The sequence below is a fragment of the Siphateles boraxobius genome, unplaced genomic scaffold (assembly GCF_051911475.1).
Source record: "Siphateles boraxobius isolate OS27281-9 unplaced genomic scaffold, OSU_SipBor_1 35, whole genome shotgun sequence".
NCBI lineage: Eukaryota > Metazoa > Chordata > Actinopteri > Cypriniformes > Leuciscidae > Siphateles > Siphateles boraxobius.
In genome coordinates this window covers 14,786,070-14,804,962 of record NW_027508975.1, presented here as the reverse complement: position 1 = coordinate 14,804,962, position 18,893 = coordinate 14,786,070, and the positions used below count along the sequence as shown (strand labels likewise).

The window sequence follows — 18,893 nt, the reverse complement described above, 5'->3', positions numbered from 1 at the left end:
GGGCACATTTTTTTACTTCGTTCTTAATACACGGCATGTTTTGCTAACTATTTCTCATATTTCTTTCGCTAATCTGAACTTACAAATGCGCTTCCAGAATTTTCAGTTACGCTTCTGAAGTTTTCGTTTACGCTCCCTGAGTTTTCGTTCGCAGTTCTGACACATATCTCTCGTGGGGGCGGGGCTAGTAGCAGTTTGTTCTCATTGGCTTCTGAGTTTTTGATTGACAGCTTCGTGACCTGGAAGTGAAGACGTCAGTGTTGTGTTTACATGTTTGAATGTGAGCGTCTGTAAGCGCAGCTTTCTATTTCATTTTACTGATATTAAGTTTGTGTATTTATTTGCTGGTACACTATATTGTTGAGATGATTTCTTATAGAAGGAATAGTAGCCTACAGACGAATGATATCATTATCATTAGTCATCGTCACTATCAGGATACTGGATACTCGTGGTAAGTCTTTTTTTTCTTTTTATATATACAATACTAATACTATTTATAATACAGTACTTGCTTTTTAAGGTGGTGAGGCATTTTAGAGCTCAGTGAGCCCATAACATTATACAGTGTTGTCTTGATTCAACTGTTAGCCCAATCATTACATGACTTGTTGTTTATCTACATACGATTATGTCTTTGATTAGATCATAGTTGCTTCGATTAGATAATATTCCCCCCAGCCACCCCAAACAACATTGGGCTAGAGTACTGTACAGTATCTGTACTGTGTAGCCTACAGTACAAAAAGTACTGTATCAGACAATGACCGATGCCACTGAGCGCTGTCAATCACTGCCTGATTCAACTTTGGCAATGTAAAGCCTTTTTTTACCATGCCAATAACGCTATTTAAACCTGAATTTCTCAATTTCTGATGAATTTGTGATGCAGAGTTTTTGAACTCAGACCACGTCTCTGTTCATGATATGTAAACACACAATTATTTTGAAGTATCACCCTGGTCACAATATTTATTCTGATTACTTTTGTGTGATAAAGATGACTGATAAAGCTATTATATGTAGCTAGTATGAGTAACAAAATGCTTTTTCTGTGTCCATATTTGACTAATAATAATGCAAAAATGTTCACTTCAAATTAACATTTCTGAGAAAAATGTTTAATCTTTAATACTCTTTAATAATAAATATATGTCCAAATTCAAAACTTAATACATGCAAGTAATTATGACTGAAAACATCCAGCAACTAGGGAATACACAGCCATGGATATATGTTTATATATAGGGCTATAACAGCCATCTACTGGTTACACAACAGTATTACAGATGATAAATGGTGCATGACTCAGATGTAAATATTTAGTACTGTAAAATCCCTTAAAACATTTATATAATTTGTTTGAAATAAATATTTTAAGTCTTCAACTTGTTACTGTATGTGGGAGTTCAAATCAGTTTGTATTGATTATAATATGTTTCCTTTCTCATTTTCCAGGGAGTTGAACAACTTTTCCATAAACAAAATTCTGATGCTGACACAGAGGATGGAGTGATAGTACCAGAGATACACGGTCCACATCAGACAATAATCTTACTTTGTTCAGACACATCACATTTGAATGACTGGGATCTTGATCTTCAGACACCTGATTTATTTTGTTTTTATAAAATAGCAAATATTTTAATTTCCTCTAGATCAAAACAAACACAGTTCACAAGTACACAAGAGGTTGCACTTGATTTATATTAGTTTATGCTGATCATGGATTAGCATACCAACAGCATATGAATGTTAAGGGGATAGTTCACCCAAAAATACAATTCTCACTTATTTTACTCACCCTCATGCTGTCCCAGATGCATTTTACTTTCTTTCTACAGATAAACACGAATTAAGATTTTAAGGAAAGTAATCCATCTCTGCGAGTCCTAAAGATGCTTTAAAAACCACACACAGTGACCGTGATGTCCATGCGACCTCAGTGGATGAATCAATCACTTCTGGAGTGAAACAATAGGCTAGACAAGAAAAATACTAATAATGTAAATTGTAAACCGTTTAAAACTATTAAAAGTCACTTCCGACCAACTATCATATGTACATGAATTACAATCCACTTGTATTATATGGACTCACAGAGATGGATTATTTCCTTAAAAATCTTTGTTTATGTTTATGTGAAGAAAGAAAGTCATATACATCTGGGATGGCATGAAGTGAGTAAATGATGAGAGAATTCTCATTTTTTGGGCGGACTATCCTTGTACCCACCCAGTCACTGCTTTGTTACTTTTACTATAACAGGAACTGTTCAAAGGATCATAGCATCATTTAAAATGTATATGAATTTTAAATATGTATTCTGTATTTGTAATTGTGCATTTTGTATAGTAATGTATATCATGATAATACTGTGCATTACATGTATAGTATGCAGGTAATGTCTTGTGGATTCTGGTCTTTCCTGTCACAACATTATTGCATCCAAGACTTTCACTTTGATACTTGTGTATATGCCGTATTGACAATAAAGAATGTACATTTATTTGAATTCATATTTATTTGAATTCATATTTGTAATTACTTTCATTTAACTGGTTGTATAAATCACAATTGAAACTGTTGATGATTGTTAAAATTTTAATTTTAAATTTTAAATGTTAGAAGATAATATTAACTAAATTAAATGACTAAATAAAATTATCAGCATGATAAAAAACATTCTTTGTGTGACATATGTAATGAAATGCCTTTTGAGGTCTGTACCATTTGACAACAGGCCACGATTGTAATTTTTATATTGTTTAAATTCCTCTTATGTAAGTGATCATTAATGTTGATGGTGTAAATGCATATGCTGACAATGAGTAATGTGATGGACATGGTTGCCAACCTTGATTACCTGGTTGAAGTGAAACGTTCTTCTTGACGGCTGAATATATCACACACTATGCTAGTATTATTTTTAAATTGTAACAGCTCAATCTAACCAGAGCCTAACATGCAAAAGAATCATCAGGAATAAACAAATATTCTCCGAAAACATTGGACACTATACAATATTTTCAGTATTATACAGTAGGCCTATTTTAATGTACAATTACACCTGAATAGTGAATAGACTCAATAGATCTCTTGCACTCCTAAAAGCTTCTGTCGACAAAGTAGTAGCAGCAGGTAAATACAGATAAAATTAAAAAACAAACATAACTTAATATCAGTAAAATGAAATAGAAAGCTGCGCTTACAGACGCTGATATATTCAAACATGTAAACACAACACTGACGTCTTCACTTCCAAGTCACGAAGCTGTCAATCAAAAACTCAGTAGCCAATGAGAACACACTCCTACTAGCCCCGCCCCCACGAGAGATATGTGACCAGTCACGGAAACTAGGGACACAAGTCGGTTCTGGGGCATTTTGAGTTATTCATAGATTCTGAGGGTGTAATATCCAAGCTTTCCAACGATGTGTAACATGTGGAAATCTGATAATATTTGGAGAAGTTGTGGCCATTTTAAAGTAGGCACTTAAAAAAGCTCAAAGAGGAGAAAACGAGCTAAAGATTGTGCAGTTCTCACCTGTCTCTGCTGCTGGGGGTGACAATAGGGCTCATTTACATCTCATTTAGATAAGCCATACCCCCTGTAAAGCTCCTCCATGTGCTTTACAGCTTTTTTTACACTTCGAATGAGTGCACTTCTGCCGCACTAGGCGAAAAACAATTGTGCTGCCCCTCTATTTGCAACGTACCAGCAACAACACACAAAGACCAATAATGCCATATAGCCTGCATATAACGCGAAACCAGCAACAACACATAAAGACCAATATGCCATATACATATAACGCAAAACCAGCAACAACACACAAAGACCAATATGCCATATAGCCTGCATATAACGCAAAACCAGCAACAACACACAAAGGCCAATATGCCATATACATACAGTATAACGCAAAACCAGCAACACACAAAGACCAATATGCCATATACATATAACGCAAAACCAACAACAACAAACAAAGACCAATAAGCCATAGGCCTACATATCTATAGCGCAAATAGTACGCAACGCTCGTGTGCCCAAAATGTCAACAATATTAAAGTTTATGTAGGAGGCAAATGCCTGCTGGCATTTTTCTTTAAGCAGTCATTTCTGCAATTTTCCAAATAATCACATTTCACCTCCTCAAATTACTGTTGCAAATCTCTTTACACCACTTTCTTATGTGCGTATACACACACAAATGAAATGTCCGCAAGCACATTATATCATCAGCAGGTTCAGCATCTTAAATAACGACTAAAGAGCAAATGAAGCTTAACTTACATTTCAGAAACACGCACGGCAGGCCTTCATCGCAGCAGCAAAGGTCTTAACTGCATCCTCTATTTCGATTCTCCGTCACATATGAAACAGCCAGCCACCGCTGTCAGCGAGCCGAGCCGCCGTATTGAAGCACTGAGGGCGAGCGCGCTGCGCCCATACCTCCGGTTCAGTTTCCCGAGCCCACGAAGTGCGGCGAAAACATTTTCGGTGTAACTGCCAGACGGTTCATCTCGTCTGCGACAATCTTTGCGGCATCCATCTTCATTGAATTTTGATATCAGAGAGAGCTGGCCAGAGCACAGCATAATAAGTAGCCATGTGGTTGACTTGGAGGGCGGGGGCAAAAGCGCCGGGTTATTCAGTATGGAAATACACACAGACAATGACACGCCACGCCCCTACTGCATGCTAGAATCTCCGAAAACAAGCCGATTTCAACCGCAAAATGTAAGCTTTTAAATATACCAATACTGCTATCTCAAACATGGAGAGGCTTCTTCGTGATTTCAATTAACAGATTCTCCAAAAAATTGAAAATCACCAATTTTGAAAAAAAAACTCTTCTTTCTCATTTTGCTCGAAAGTTGTGCTGCCGACTTGTGTCCCTGGTTTCTGTGACGGGTCACATATGTGTCAGAACTGCGAACGAAAACTCAGGGAGCGTAAACGAAAACTTCAGAAGCGTAACTGAAAATTCTGGAAACGCATTTGTAAGTTCAGATCAGCGAACGAAATATGAGAAATAGTTAGCAAAACATGCCGTGTATTAAGAACGAAGTAAAAAAATGTGCCCGCGATTTATTCTTTTTCAGTTTCAAAGATATTTTTTTCAGTTTCAATTTATATTTTCATCAGTTTCTTGAAAAGTTACGTTCATTATTATTGGCACAAAAGTAATTCCATATTATAGCAGGTTTAAATATGCTCTGAAAAAATCTGTATCCCACTATAACTTTTGTCAGGAAACAAGAAATGTGTCCATATTCACTGCTGTTATTACACATTATGTACAGTATACACAAAATAAAACACTTGATGATAGGCCATCATCTGTAGATTTTGGAGGGGATACATATTTTGGCAGGTCGAATATACAATCTGAAAAAATCTGTATCCCACTATAACTTTTGTCAGGAAACAAGAAATGTGTCCATATTCACTGCTGTTATTACACATGATGTACAGTATTCACAAAATAAAACACTTGATGATAGGCCAGCATCTGTAAAATCGTTTTTTGTGTATGCCATTGACCAGCCTATGTTTAAGTGCAATGCATTATTGAATCATTTTGATAATTCACCATGGAAGGAGGAGGGGGGTTTCAGAGCAATTTTATATCCACAGGCTGTTTGCTTGTGAAACGATATGGTCGTCTTGGTTTTTCCGTAACTACATTGTCGTGAGAATTGATCAATTCAGTGCATGAAGTTCGATCGGTTAGCCCACAGAAGAATAAACTAATTTGTTTTTGATGGGCCACGTGATAGCTGTCTTTGCTAAACCTCGTCGATAAAACAACAACAGTAAAACGATAACTTAAACAATTCACGTGTTATATTTTAATTTACCTTTGACAGCACCTCCTGCTGAATGCGAGCGCGCTCCCGCGACCGGGGATACACTTCCTTTCCGGTGTAAGCACCTTGGCACGACACCTGTCGCTTATATGCGGTCTCCACGCCGATCACTGCAATCAGACACAGGTGCTCATCATCTGCACTTGACCTACTTACTCACCGCACAGCTCGCTGACTCGTCTCTCCCTACAGACTTCGCAAAACCACGCCCCCCTCGCCACAACAATAATTTGAATAAATCACCAAGGATTGTGCTGTGTGTTGTGCATGTTTCCCACATGTTTTCACTTTAAAAGGGATGCTACAACTTGGATGAAGATGTGTGGCTTATTATTTGAGAACATTTAATAGGCGTAGGTTGATGACGCATAATCGGAATTAGGGAACTTGTCGTCATGCTGATGGATCTAATAATGTTTATGGATAAGTGAATAAATTCATGTTTTTTTAACAAGACTGTGGTATGAAGCAGGGTGGGATTGCTAATGAGAGACAGATATCAGCGCCACACGCAAGTCCCGCGGATATTCTTGAATTAGGCCTACTACTCACACAGGTCAGTTTATTAGACGAATGAAACTTGTGAGGTAGCCTAAAGCAGCGCTGTTTTACTTGGTCCACTACAGTATCACACTAAACTGCATTAGAGTGTGTTGAAAGGTATAATGTTATTCTATGTGTTAGTTTGTTGGCTGTATGAGATTAGCATAAGCTCGATCAACATTAGAACAACATACTGATATTCTAACATTTAATCATGTTGAGCTATATAACATTGATTCGTTTTATGTTCATTTGCTCACCTGTCTAAAAAAAGGTACACGCAAGAGCGATGTTTCATCAAGTCGAAATTAGTCGCGGACGGGGAGCTCTTGGGATCCCTTACGAAAATATACTTCGTTAATTTTATGAAATATAAGTAATGTTCAAGTATATTTTTGTCACAATAACGAGTCCCAAGATCCAAGTACAAGTCAAAGACAGTTAACCTCAAATCCGATAACATCTTTTACCCACTGGGGTCAATTTGACCCCAGTAATTTAAACCTCCAGATTATGATTTTTTTTTACAAGGGTTTGTGTCTCAGGTAATTTATATCTTTGTTGACTACTTAAATAACCTTTTAAGGAAGATGTAACGTCTCAGTTCCCTACGCAGGGAAGTCTAATCACGCCACCCTCTCGGCTGTCTTCCAGTGCCCTGCGTAAATCTGAGATCCCTGTCGTGATACTGGCACGGACGAAGGACTCCTATTTAGCACAGGAATGCCAAGGTACACTGGGGAGCATATCCCATAGCTTTATAGGAAATATGCAATTATTGCCAACCCAGAGGGGGGGGGGGGGGGACTTAGAGAATACACATATGACCCGAAGGGATGCATATGGAGAACACTGGGGTGTCCAGCCGCAGGTGGTATATTTCAACCCCAGGGGTGGCAAGGTGGCTTGCCAAGGGAAAGACACATGCTCAGAGAGGCTTACAGTGGAAATACACATGTGGGGGTCGCTCAGAGGAGGGACCATGCACACGGGAGGCACCTAGCTGACGCGCAGGCAATAGACACTGGCGCTGACGTAGGGCTGGACTATATGGCCAAATTTTATATCACGATATATTTCTTAATTTCGGTCGATACGATATAATTCCGATATCGATATGAACAATATAAAAGCCTCAGAAAAACTGCCAAGAACGCCCATAACAGATGTCTGTTCCTACAATCTTCTGAAAAATGAATTTGCCAAGTCTATGAAATCTGCTGGAGTCTTTCGCTACTGCACCTTAACAAACTACATGAAGCAATGAAATAACCCATCATAACAATAATATTCTCTTCTCAATACCTGCTACAAGACTATGAAAGCATATGGGTAGCAATATTCCGTTTGAAATGTAATATGAAAAATGACAATGTAATATGTAAAATGGCAATGCATTTCTGTTTTTAAATTTACATTTGCCATAACATTTGTGCAACATTTGGTACACAAAATGGGGGAATTTTTTTTCCGATTTAAATCCCATTTCCTGCATTTACATAAATTTAGGGACTATGGTGTTACAAAATCCAGGAAATAATTAAGTTGATTATAATGATAAATTCTGCCAAAAATAAAAGTAGGCTACTAAACTATGTATAACAGAAATATGTCTTACTTTTTTCAAGACTTGATATAATCATTTTATAAAGTCAAAAATGTTCACCATTAATGTTTTGTGTGTAAATAAAACTGAAGTATAGAGAAATTGAATAAGGTTATCAAATAGTCTGAACTGCATAAATTAAATATAGATTAATCCTTATTAAAGCTACACACGTTCTTTAGACAAGATCAGTGAGTAATTTGCTCTGTTCCCCTTTGTTCTTTGGTTAACTTAACTGACAGACAGAATTGGCTGCTGTCCCTTTAAGATCTGTCGCTGATGAGAGGATCTTACGCATTTAATTTTCTCATTTAGGCTACTCTTAACTTTCATTTAAGATTTTATTTAACTCATTTAGACTGTTCTTGTGAGGATACAATTGACAAAACGGACATTTTGGCATAAATGTGTGTGTTATTATTCAAGCGCTAAACTGTGCGTTCACACCGCCGCCGGCAAGAGCGTCAAAGTGGCCGGAAGTCATTCATTGTCAATGAGAGCCGGTGGCGAGCTCCGGCGAGAGCGGCGCGGCGCGTCTTGGACAGTGAGAGGGGCGAGGAGAGTTGAAGACAGTTCAATTTTATGGTAATAAGCAATGACGCGGTTCGGCGGCAACCGGCGGCAACCAAACGGAATATAGAAGTGCTCCGTTTGAGAGGAGTCCAGAGAACGCAGTCCTGTAAACTTTGATTCCGACCACATTAGTTCCCAAGCAAAATTGAGGAGGTTGATCATTTGAATTTGATAAGAAGGCGCGCAACACTATTTATAGGCAATATTTTCGCGCTAGAACGCTTGTTTTTCAGCGGGAATGTAAATTATAATAGCACTTAACCATGAACACAAAAGCCACACAAATGGCTTTTAATTTGTTTATTTCATTAGCAAACATGTCACTATAATTGTTAAGTTTTTCCATCGATCAATTTTCTGCTAAAATAACGATCGACATGATTGATGCTTTGTGGCCCCTTTAAATACAGTTGTAAAAATGACCACGGCGTCGCTGGCAGGGCGGCGAGAGCGAATTTTGCCGCTCTCGCCGGCGGCGGTGTGAACGTACAGAAAGAAAGAGAACTGGATTCTGCGCGTCGCTGAAACACCGAAACACCACTGAATTTATACCACTGAATTACTCTTTCATCCTTATTCAACTATTTCGTATGCTTTCTCCTCACTTGTGGAAGCTCGTTCAGTCACATTTGCAAATTGCATTGCGGTCAGGGGCGCTCATTCTGTGGCTGAAACTTGCCGCGTTGGAGATCCGCTGCTCTGAGCAGTGGCTGCGTGTCTTTGGTGTACGTCATCAGGAAAGTAGCCAATTGTGTTCTGCTCTTTCTGACGGCTGCGCGCCTAATGTCAGTCAGTGACAAATGCTGCTATGTATATTGAAATATCGAAAATGTGTTTAAAAATCATATCACCGTTATCGAAAAAAAAAATATCGCGATATATATTGATATTGAATTATTGTCCAGCCCTACGCTGATGTCAGGAGTGCTGGAGGAACTCAGGGCTTTCGGGGAAGCTCACCTGAGGAGAATATCGCACATTTCCAGTCCGTGGAGTGGAATGGCGAGCAAGCGAAGACACCTGAGTGGGTCCAGTACTAGCTGGTTGAAGCGAGTACATGAGAGGACACTGGCTTCACTCGGAGATAGTAGAATCTGGCGAATGTGTTAGGTGTCGCCCAGCCTGCAGCTCTGCAGATATCTGTTAGCGAGGCGCCATGCGCTAGAGCCCAAGAGGAGGCCCATCGCTTGCAGGTTCACCACCTGGTCCCGGAAAGGAATGGTAGGAACCTTGGGCACATATCCAGGCCGGGGTCTCAGGATCACGTGAGAGTAAGCCGGCCCGAATTCTAGGCACGCTTCTTCAATGGAGAATGTGTGCAGGTCCCCTACCCTCTTGATGGAGGCCAAATCAGCCAGGAGTGCTGTCTTCATTGACAGGAACTTAAGCTCCACTGATTTCAAAGGCTCAAAGGGAGCACTCTGCAGGGCATTTAAAACCACTGAGAGGTCCCATGAGGGAACAAGAGGAGGGTCGTGCTTTCCTACGGACTTACCTTCCACTGTAACATAGTGTGCGGGAATAGCGGCAACGTATACTTTTAGGGTGGAGGGAGACAGCCTTCGCTCCAACCCTTCTTGAAGGAAGGAAAGCACGACACTGATCGAACATCTCTGGGGGTCTTCTTGGTGAGAAGAGCCCAGTTGACGAAGAGGTTCCACTTAGCGTAGACATGTCTCGTGGACGATGCTAAGCGGAATTGATGGTAACCACCACCGCTGGTAGTAGGATACTCAACCTGCCTCATCCCGTCCAGGAGCCACACGTGGAGGTTCCAAAGATCAGGACGAGGGTGCCAAGGGTGTTTAGATGTCATTTTCAAATGAGAGAGATGGAGAACATAGAGAGCACACAGAGCACAAAGAGAAATGGTTTAGAAGGCTTCTGTTCATGCTTTTATAATGTTTGCTCCTCCCCTTTGTTTGGTAAACCATGAGAATTATGTTTTCCCCTCCCCCACGGCATGGGGGGAATAAATTTATGTAAAATTATAATGAACATTATACAATTATAACATGTTATAGTGACCTCAATAAAACAACCAAAACAAATGTGTGCGAAATTTTAATATTTCTTATGTTTTATACAGCTAAAAGAGCCTGGGGTCAAATTGACCCCAAGGAACACCGATGCTACAAAACGTGTACAGGACATTGAAAAAATATCAGAAGGTTAATTTTATGTTTACAGAGTTGTCCCCATTAAATTAGGAAAAGTAATTAAATCTGAAGCAAAAAGTATATATATATTATGTATTTACAGACGTTAAACATTGAATGGGGTCAAATTGACCCCAAGGATAATAGGAGGGTTAAAGAGGCAACCGGGAAAGCACACTCAAAACACCACAGGTTGCAGGCGGACGACCTGGATTCCGTAATGCCGAGAAGCAAGACGAAGAGGCAAAACTCCGCAAGGAGACTCCAACAGGAACAAGGTGAGAGAACAAACAAGAGTGACGAACCGACAACACACAGTGCAAACGCAAGCCACAGCTGAGCCTCTAATTAGTATGATCAGCTGTAGTAACGCATAGGCTACAGTACGCACGGAACACACCCACATCCCCACACCAGACATAAACTCAAGAAAAGAACACACAGATTTATGAATCGTGATAATTTTAAAGTATACTTTATGTAGTAAATACAGTAATATCAATGTGTACTTGTAGTACCTTGTAAGTATACAATTTAATACTGCTTGGGACTAAAATGTTCCACTTTTAATATATGAAATTATACATTTAAGTGTAGTACTATAAGTGTAACAGTAGTAAACTTTAAGTACACAACTAGGTTTCTCATTTGTAATGCATCTGTACTACAAGTGAACTTATTAGTAGGGGAGAGCCGGGACGATTGAAATGCGGGACGGATGAAACATTGAGATTTCCTTGAAAACCACTCATATTATGTACGTCAAATTTCGTCAGCACGTACAGCACGCAATGCCTATCAGACCCGCGAAAACATTTCTTCTTTAAGTTTTTTAGTTTACTGACAAAACAGGTTTAAATGGCTAGAGGCGCTGTCGGGACGGTTGAAACAGAGACTCGTGCCAGTTAAACCTGGTCATAGGAAAACACTCAATATGACTCAAGGAATAAATATAAGAATTAATTGTAAGCAGGGGCGTCGCTAGGCCCTTTTTAGGGGGGCTTCAGCCCGTTTCAACCGTCCCGGCTCTCCACTATACCAGTAGTTTACAATTTTAATACAAGTAGCACATTTTTTAGTTTATGAAAGTACACACTGAAGTGTATTCTCAGTAAAATACTAGTTTACTAGTTTAGCCTATACTGCAAGTAAACTTGTAAGTTTTCTTTAAGTGATTCTTATAGTTTACTATTTATATATTATTTTTGCACTTGCCATATACTACTATGTTCAAATGTAGATATTATTTTTTTATACCTTTAACTGTACTTTAATTTTAAAAACATTTTATTAGCTTCATGCATCCTTTATTATCAACACTTGAATGTTGGTAAGCCATGACTGAAATAACATGACCCATGTTGAACATTTGAAGGGGTTTGCATAGCTTGTGCATCAAAGGGTTAATAGGCTACTCGATGAAAAGAGTTAACACAACTACAAGCCATGTATACTTTGAATACTTATACTATATACGCTGCTTCCAGTATTGTATATTCATTTTAGCGCTTTTATCCAATTATATTTCAGCCATCATGTATTGCCAGGGTAAAATAAATCTGCCTTGAGGCCTTCAGAATCGACAGTGCGGGCGCCTGTAGCTTAAAATGAATGGAAATGAAACCGTTGCTTTAACCAATCAGTTAATCAGTCAGATTTAATCAGCCAATCAGATTTCGATTTGACTACACCGGGGCCATCTACCAGGGGTGTATTCCAGAAAGCTGGGTTAATTTACCATCAGATTAACCCTGAACTCTGGGTTGATTAACCCATAACCTGCTCACTCAGGGTATGTCGGTTCCAAAACACCTGTGTCGAGTTAGTTTAATCAACCTACTGCTAATAACCTCGAGTTAATGCGCGCGCACGGCGAACATATAAAGGCATTTTCAATGGAACGCCGAATTCAGGAGTCACCATGGAAACTAAGGGTGAAAAGTTGCGTGCCGCCTACTTCTCCAGGGGTGTATTCCAGAAAGCTGGGTTAATTTACCATCAGATTAACCCTGAACTCTGGGTTGATTAACCCATAACCTGCTTACTCGGGGTATGTCGGTTCCAAAACACCTGTGTCGAGTTAGTTTAATCAACCTACTGCTAATAACCTCGAGTTAATGCGCGCGCACGGCGAACTTATAAAGGCATTTTCAATGGAACGCCGAATTCAGGAGTCACCATGGAAACTAAGGGTGAAAAGTTGCGTGCCGCCTACTTCTCCGAAGCAGAGTTAGAAGTTTTAATGTTGGCTTATGAGGAGTTCAAGCCCATTATAATGAAAAAAAGCAATACAGCTGCATATGCGAGGGAAAGACAATTGGCTTGGCAAAAAATAACTGACAGAGTAAATGCGTAAGTTTTTTTTTTTATTACATTTTAAATATGCTTGCCTTTCTTTTGTTAATTTGCAAAGTTGAACAATTGTCTTTTTGAGCATGTGGCATGACTCGACAAGCATTTACTTTTCTCTACATCAGTTTCTTAAGAATACAGTGCAATGTATATTGACAAGAAATATTTAGGCCTCTTGTTTTATAAGGTGTAATCCTTTTGGAGCCAAAATAACTCTTTCCCAAGTCAAAATGAAGCACAAAATCATTCTCCAAAAAGGTAATATTTTATTTTAACTGTTGTAAGATCAATGTCTTAAGTTACTTTTACAGTATTCTTCCTATATAGCTAATAGAAAGAAGGCTGAGGCCCGTCTAACTGGCGGGGGTCCACCTCCACCTCCTCTGACCCCATCTGAGGAGTTGGCTCTTTCCCTTAATAAAGGTCGCCCTGTGGTCGATTGTATTCCAGAGGGCACTTCGTCAGACTTAGCTACCTCCCACAACAACTCAAGTGACTTGGTACAATGTAGGTATACCATATTAGTACTTATGATTATTTAGTCATACGTTTGGACAAAACGATCATAAACTCTTGTCATTATGAAGAAGGCTAAATGCTTCCCAAATGCAGTCATTGTTTCACTTGTGCATTATGCATACATATTCTATTTTACAGCATATGCTGTATACAGTAATCTGTTTTTTTTATTCTTGCATGTTCCTAATGCCTTTATTCAGTGTCTGTCATACTTTAGTAATTTATACATTGAGTATCTTTATTTTTTCTTGCAGGTACTGATGGACGCATTGTATTATTGGATCCTCCTGAAAACAGACAGTCTGTCACAATTGTTAGTGATGCATTTTAAGAACCAGTTGCTTTTAGATCTTTCACTTTGTCTGCCAGACAAAGTAACCTTGCATATTTCCACTCTAGGATGATGATGATGAAGAGACCACATCTGCTGTGACAGAATTAGAAAGTGCTGGGAGACCCACAGAGGTATGATGCATATACTGGACAATGCATAGCTTTTTAGATGGAGTGAAAAATGTGTAATTTGTCCTGTGACAGAATCTAGCTGGGGATGTACATTCAGATGATGGTCCATCTACCTCTACACATAATCTTAGCAGTGTAAGAACTTGTCCCTGGTTGTCCTTTTTTACATAATGTTACTATGTGGCAGATTTTCTTCTTTAACCATCTTATTTACTTTGCCTTCCTAGTTGTCTGCAAAGGAGCTGTATAAGGTCCATCTATTAAGGCAAATTAAAAAAACTGACATGGACATGGACCTTATACAGCTTCAAATAGAACAGAAAAGGCTGGCCATTAAAAAGGACAAACTTGAAATACAACTACTGGAGCATCGCCTTAAGGTGAGAATCATATGTGAACATGAATATGTGATTTCTTTTTGTGTGTGTATAAAGCAATAAATACAAATCTGTCATGTCTCTTTTATTTCAGGATATAAAGAAATAGAACACATTAAATAAAGTGATTTTGACAAATCATGTCTCTAAAACCTTCTGCCATCTCTGTGGTCTGCCAGATTCATTGGGTGTTGTTCTAGGTCATCTTCATCAGGACAGGGGGGATGCCTCTCTCCTCTTATTATGGCAATGTTGTGAAGTACCACACAAGCAACTGTGATGTCACATGCCCTATTTGGAGTGACCCTGAGCCCACGCAGACACTGAAACCTCGCCTTCAGAATGCCTATGGTCATCTCCACCTTGGCCCGTGTTCTGCTGTGAGACCGGTTGAAGCGTGTCTGTGGTCCGGGCTCAGGATCCGGGTAGGGTGTCGTCATATAGGGGAGGCAAGGGTATCCTCTGTCCCCCAGAAAGTAACCATAGAACTGTCCTGTAATGTTAGAGGTGTTTTGTAAATGTAATAAAGACTACAAGCATTTGTCTAACAAAACGTACCCTGTTGAAATTTGTTGCTCAGAGATGACTCTCTAAATATTCGGGTGTCATGTACAGACCCAGGCCATTTTGCCTCAACATTAGTGATGAGGTGGGTTGCATCACATATTACCTGTGGAGAACAATAAGTTTATTAGGCCTATTTGTAACACCAATATTAAGGAGCCAAAATATAGCTACCTGTACGTTGATGCTATGCACAGACTTCCTATTAACATAGTCTCCCTCATTGATAGATGGAGCGTTTATACGAAAACGCTCGTATAATCTGTGCCTCTACGTCCACAGGATCCTCATCAAAAGGGCACGCCATGCTCGGAAACCTCTCTGAAACAAACTAACCCTGCAACATAACCTGCCCCAGAGCAGGTTATCCTCAGAGAGTCAGTTGCTATGGTTACTTACATAACCCGAAAGTTACCTCCGTTTTTGGAACCGAAAGCAGAGCTTATCCGCTTACTTACTCCTAAACTTACCCGGGTAAGTCACATAACCTGCTTTCTGGAATACACCCCAGGCGTACAATAACGTCGGCATTTTCACGTCCTTTGATTGGGTGGTCAGTGTCACATGTTTGTCCTGTCTTGTGATGCACATGGGTGTTTTGTTATTTCGAGCCACGTGCTCTTGTCATTGTTTGATCCCTCCCCCTTGTTATCTGATTATTGGTTTAATTGCTCCACCTGTCTGTCTCGTTACCCTCCTTTGTTTGCCTCCCAGCCTTCCTGTGTTTGCTGTCTTGTGCTCGTTCGTTGAATTTGTTACGTTGTGTTTGTGTTTGCGCCTTGCCTTGCCTTGCCTTGCCTGCCTGCCTGCCTTGTTCTATGTAGTTTTGGTTTGTTTATTTTATGTTTTATCTTCATTAAACACTTCTTTCGCTCTGCACTGGAATCCACAGAATTATTCCCACACGCACCGTGACAGAACGAACGAGACACATGTGGATTCCGCGGAGCGAACTTTGTCCGGCTGAGAGGGAGAATGGAATTTCTCTCTTTAAATATTTCTCCCTGTGTGCCCAGAGGAATGAGGAGAGGAGGACAGCTGAGTCTTCCTCACTGGTCTCTCCTGGAATGGGATCATCGTCATCGGATCCGTCCAGCGTTGGGAATCCGTCTATGGTTTTAACCAACTTCGAGTATGCACAGATCCGTCAAAAGGGACGGAGAAGGAGACATAATCCGTCTGCCCAGTCAGAGACTGTTCACGTCACGTCTGCCCAGCGAGAGACTGTTCACGTCACGTCTGCCCAGCGAGAGACGGTTCACGTCACGTCTGCCCAGCGAGAGACGCTTCACGTCACGTCTGCCCAGCGAGAGACTGTTCACGTCACGTCTGCCCAGCGAGAGACTGTTCACGTCAAGTCTGCCCAGCGAGAGACTGTTCACGTCACGTCTGCCCAGCGAGAGACTGTTCAGGTCACGTCTGCCCAGCGAGAGACTGTTCAGGTCACGTCTGCCCAGCGAGAGACTGTTCACGTCACGTCTGCCCAGCGAGAGACTGTTCACGTCACGTCTGCCCAGCGAGAGACTGTTCACGTCACGTCTGCCCAGCGAGAGACTGTTCACGTCACGTCTGCCCAGCGAGAGACAGTACACGCTCTGTCTGCCCAGTCAGAGACTGAGCACGTCCAGTCTGCCCAGTCTTAGACAGCCAGTGACTGTTCCAGAGCCGGAGCCAGTGTCTGCTGTTCCAGAGCCGGAGGCAGAGCCAGTGCTCGTTCCAGAGCCGGAGGCAGAGCCAGTGCCCGTTCCAGAGCCGGAGGCAGAGCCAGTGCCGGTTCCAGAGCCGGAGGCAGAGCCAGTACCCGTTTCAGAGCCGGAGGCAGAGCCAGTGCCGTCTGCCTTCATGGACCTGGACTATCTGGAGCGTCTGGCTCGGATCCTGCACATGTCCATGTCTGCTGTTCCAGGGCCGGAGCCAGTGTCTGTTCCAGGGCCGGAGCCAGTGTCTGTTCCAGGGCCGGAGCCAGTGTCTGTTCCAGGGCCGGAGCCAGTGTCTGTTCCAGGGCCGGAGCCAGTGTCTGTTCCAGAGCCGAAACCAGTGTCTGCTGTTCCAGAACCGGAGGCAGAGCCAATGCCTGTTCCAGAGCTGGAGCCAATGCCTGTTCCAGAGCCAGCTTCTGTTCCAGCGCCAGACCTAGTGTTTGTTTCTGTGTTTGTGTCTGTCCTTGTGATCATTTCTGCTCTAGTGACTGTTCCTGATCCGGTGTTTGCAGTTCCTGAGCCGGTGGCTGCTGCTCCAGAGGCAGAGCCCGTGCCTGTTCCAGAGCCGGAGGCAGAGCCCGTGCCTGTTCCAGAGCCGGAGGCAGAGCCCGTGCCTGTTCCAGAGCCGGAGGCAGAGCCCGTGCCTGTTCCAGAGCCGGAGGCAATGTCTGTTCCAAAGCCAGGGCCTGTTCTAGTGCCAGAGCCAGTGCTTGTTCCTGTGTTTGTGTCTGTTCTTGTGGATGTTACAGTTCTTAAGGCTGTTCCTGAGCCGGTGTCTGTTCCTGAGCCGGTGTCTGTTCCTGAGGCGGTGTCTGTTCCTGAGGCGGTGTCTGTTCCTGAGGCGGTGTCTGTTCCTGAGGCGGTGTCTGGTCCTGAGCCGGTGTCTGGTCCTGAGCCGGTGTCTGGTCCTGAGCCGGTGTCTGGTCCTGAGCCGGTGTCTGGTCCTGAGCCGGTGTCTGGTCCTGAGCCGGTGTCTGGTCCTTAGCCGGTGTCTGGTCCTGAGAGGGCATCACCGCCTTGGCCTCCCGAGGGGTCTGCTCCGCCCTGGCCGCCAGCGGGGTCTTCACCGCCCTGGCCGCCCGAGGGGGGTTCACCGCCCTGGCCGCCCGATGAGAGGGCATCACCGCCCTGGCCGCCCGAGGGGTCTGCTCCGCCCTGGCCGCCCGCGGGGTCTTCACCGCCCTGGCCGCCCTGGCCGCCCGAGGGGTCTTCACCGCCCTGGCCGCCCGAGTCCTCTCTCTACGCCCTGGCCGCCCGATGGACTCTTTGTTTCGCCCTGGCCGCCCGATGGACTCTGTGTTTCGCCCTGGCCACACGATGGACTCTGTGTTTCGCCCTGGCCGCCCGATGGACTCTGTGTTTTGTCCTGGTCTGTCCCTCCCGTCCCGCCCTGGTCTGTCCCTCCCGTCCCGCCCTGGTCTGTCTCTCCTGTCCCCCCCCCTGGCCTGTCCCTCCTGTCCCGCCCTGGTCTGATGGAGCGTCTGGTAGCCGCTCCGTAGGGAGGGGGTTATGTCACATGTCTGTCCTGTCTTGTGATGCACATGGGTGTTTTGATATTTTGAGCCATGTGCTCTTGTCATTGTTTGATCCCTCCCCCTTGTTATCTGATTATTGGTTTAATTGCTCCACCTGTCTGTCTCGTTACCCTCCTTTGTTTGCCTCCCTATTTAGTCTTCCTGTGTTTGCCGTCTTGTGCTCGTTCGTTGTATTTGTTACGTTGTGTTTGTGTTTGCGTCTTGCCTTGCCTTCCCTTGCCTTGTTCTATGCAGTTTTGGTTTGATTATTATATGTTTTATCTTCATTAAACACTTCTTTCGCTCTGCACTGGAATCCACGGAATTATTCCCACACGCACCGTGACAGTCAGAGCACGTACTATTACTGGTAGTCAGAGACTGAGCTAGCAAACCGCATCTATAGCAAACTGCATAAACTAAAATACATTCCTGTAGATTTAATGTTTCACAAATTAATATTTCTTTCCCTCCTCGACCCCCAGCAGGTTCAATACTACCGGAAAAAAATCCCTTAATCAGCCTTATTCAGCTCAACGCAGAGTCACGAAACTCTATTCGATCTGTCCGGGTAAAAGCAGACCTGACTGTAATGTATGCCACGAATGATTTTGAATGCAAAATCCCGCTGATCTCATTG

General features: G+C 42.3%; 1 long non-coding RNA gene across 1 annotated transcript; it reads left to right on the top strand.

The window, feature by feature from the left end:
- The first annotated feature begins 247 nt into the window (after positions 1–247).
- LOC143702650 (uncharacterized) lies at positions 248–1,626 on the top strand. The gene is made up of 2 exons (XR_013190485.1): positions 248–454; positions 1,459–1,626. It is a non-coding gene; the product is annotated as an uncharacterized LOC143702650 (long non-coding RNA).
- Positions 1,627–18,893: the final 17,267 nt, after the last annotated feature.